This window comes from Myotis davidii, unplaced genomic scaffold (assembly GCF_000327345.1).
Source record: "Myotis davidii unplaced genomic scaffold, ASM32734v1 scaffold172, whole genome shotgun sequence".
Classification (NCBI taxonomy): domain Eukaryota; kingdom Metazoa; phylum Chordata; class Mammalia; order Chiroptera; family Vespertilionidae; genus Myotis; species Myotis davidii.
In genome coordinates this window covers 2,751,574-2,754,540 of record NW_006284343.1, presented here as the reverse complement: position 1 = coordinate 2,754,540, position 2,967 = coordinate 2,751,574, and the positions used below count along the sequence as shown (strand labels likewise).

The 2,967-nt window shown below is 56.9% G+C and overlaps 1 protein-coding gene across 1 annotated transcript in view; it reads left to right on the top strand.

Moving 5' to 3' along the window:
- Nucleotides 1-2,967, top strand: part of SDK2 (sidekick cell adhesion molecule 2) — a 126,972-nt gene that overhangs the window by 71,095 nt on the left and 52,910 nt on the right. The gene's annotated exons all lie outside the window — the stretch shown is intronic.

Here is a 2,967-nt window from a genome sequence, read left to right as displayed (position 1 = left end):
GGGACGGGCAGGAGGGAGTCCCCGTCTGTTTTCAAAGCCATTGGTTCAGACTAAGCAGAGGACAGGTGGTCAAGGGAAAGGGCACGAGGACTCTCTCCCAGGCCAGGTACGGGCCGTGGGGAGGATGGCCGCCACCCAGGTGTGACCCAGTGCAGGGGGCACGTGCTCCGGGAGACGGGCTTGTGAGCAAAGCCGGGTTTGTTTCAGACTGAGGTATACGGGGCATAGGAATCCAGAACCCACTTCTCGCGGGCATCCTGCTGGGTCCTGTGTCCTTGGGCTGGACTTGACCCCACACCCCGTGAAGGGCTCGGGACGAGGACTCTGGGGGACTTGGGTTGCGTCCCAGCACTGCCTGTCGCTGGCTCCCTGAACGGGTTCTGCCGTCTCGCTGAGCTTCCCTCAGTTCGTCTTTACTGAGCCCAACGCCGTGCCCTGTGCCAGCTGCTGGGGACCACAGCACCCTCTGTTCCCTCGTTTGCCAGCAGCGAAGGTCCTAGCGCCCGTTCCTTAGGGCTGTGCGAGGACCAGGCGAGATAGTGTTTGTACGTGTTGAGCACAATGACAAACACGTGGCAACTGCTCTGAGGACGATGTGGGAGCCGTAGCATCAGGAATCCATCCGTTTGCTCGGCTGCGGGCTGCGTAACCAAGTGCCCCCGGGCTGCGGGACTTGAAACTTCGTTTTCTCACCGTTCTGGAGGCGGGCAGTCCGAGATCCAGGTGTCTGCAGGGCGGGCTTCTTGTGCGGCCTCAGTCCTTGGCTTGCAGACGGCCGTCTTCTCCCTGTGTCCTCACATGGTCTTCCCTCTGCATGTGTCTGTGTCCAAATCCCCTCTTCTCACAAGCACACCAGTCAGATGGGAGGAGGGCCCACCCTAAAGACTCGTTTTAACCTAATTGCCCTTTAAAGGCTGCCTCCAGATGCAGTCACCTTCTGAGGTCCTGGGCCTTGGGCTTTCAGTGTATATATTTAGGGAGAAACAGTTCAGCCCACAACCAATAGTAATAATAGCGGTAAGAGAGACTATAACAGTGGTAGCAGTACGCATGGCAGTAACCGTGGTAACAGTAAGAGGGTCAATAACGTTGGTAACAGTAAGCGTGGCAGTAAGCGTGGTAGTACCGGTGATGGCACCGGTGATGGCAGTGGCAGTAAATTTGCTGTAACTGTAACTGCGCTAAAAGCCAGGACTTCTCAACCGTCCCCTCCTAGAGCCCAGACCCTGGATCCCACGCCTGGCCTCTCCTCTCTCCCTGAGGAGCCCGGAGCGCGCCCTGAGCCCCGTTTGCAGCCTGGCCCCAGTGGCTTGGGCAGGTGGGAGGAGGCGGTCTGCCCCTCCAGGTGTGGGAGGGAGGCAGCGTCTGAGGGGCAGTGTCGGGAGCCAGCTGTGACCAGGACCAGGACCAGGGCCGGGAGAGAACTGCAGGCTCTGGTTCTGAGCCCAGGATTGGGTGATGGCAGACACCTCCCTCCGGAAGCTTCCCGCACGCCCTCCGTGCTGGGTCTGCACGTGTCCAACAACCCAGATCGCTCTAAGACTAGCAGCCTTGGCCGTTCCCGCTGCCGTCGGGCGTGGCTGGGCGGGAAGGACTGAGGACGGTCTGCCAGCTGAGGGTGAGGTGCCCTCGGCTGTCTCTGGGCCTGCTCTCATTCCTCTCCTCGGGTCGGTGCTGATTCCCAACCCAGGGCCTGAGTCTTGGATTCTAAGCAAAGTGGGGATGGGCCAGAGCTGACCATGCCCAGCCACAGCCCTCTCACTCTCCCCCAGAGGGCACCACGGCCTGGGCAGGGGGGGGAAAGGGGGGCAAGTGATGCAGCTGAGGGCTGGCAGCCCTGACTGGCTGGAAAGCCTGCTAATTGGGACTCTGGGGGAGGCAGGGGAGAGACGGGGAAGGCCCGACTCAATGCTGAGGATCTGAGCAGCGAAGTTAGCTTTGTGCTGCTGGTCCTAAGTTTTCTTCCCCACATGGGAGGGCTGGGTTGCAAACTTCTAAAGCGAATGGCTCCCGGGGCGCCGAGAAGGCCAGCCAAGTGGCCAGGACAATTAGAGCCCAGAACTAAAGGAGGCTGCAGAGCCCACCCGAGCCCAGCCCGTGCCCAGCACCCAGGAGCTGCTCCATACGAGTCAGGGAAGGGATTGCCCAGATACTGAAACACAGGAGCCAGCGGAAGAGTAAGAGGAGCTCACGTGTACAGGGCACTTTCTACGTGCCGAGGGGGGTGCTGGAGCTACGCTCATTCCTCTCTCCTGCAAGCTGCACAAGAGCCCCAAGAAGCATTATCGGCATCACCCCATTTTACAGAAGAAGAAACTGAGGCACGAGAGGCAAGTAAGCTGTTCCAAGTCCGAGGACCTGCAAAGCTCAGATTCAAGCTCCAGAGCCTGCACCTTTTCTTACATTGAAAAGAAAATGTGTCCTTTGAGTTTATTATAAAATAATGATACTTTTTTTCTAAGTACAAACGGATCCAAGCGGGGATTCGGTTTCTTGCTTCTGTGGCCCTCAGTATCACAGAGGCCCTCAGAGAAAAAGGCAGTGTTTGTCCCTTGCAGACCTCAGTGGGAATGGCCTCTTCCCCCTTTTAATTGTGAAACATTTCAAACATCCACAAAAGGAGAGAGAGGCTTGTAGTGAGCCATACACACATCCTCGGATTCAGAAGTTACCCATTCACAGCCAAACGCGTTCCGTCTGCTCTCGAACCCTCAGCCGCACCTCCGGAGTCTCATGTCACCCATACATATTTCTGTCAGGAAACAGTGTAAAGTCTCTGCTTAAGCCATTATCAGTCTCGTGCCTAAAAAGATCAACAGTCCCTTCAATACGATCAGACACCCACTGGGATTTAAATTTCCCTCGTTGCTACACGGTTTCTCTTACTAGTGGGTCTATTTGCTTTGGCATCCAAATGAGATCCACACAATTGCATTTGCTTTGGTTTGGCTTGGCGTCTCTTTGTTT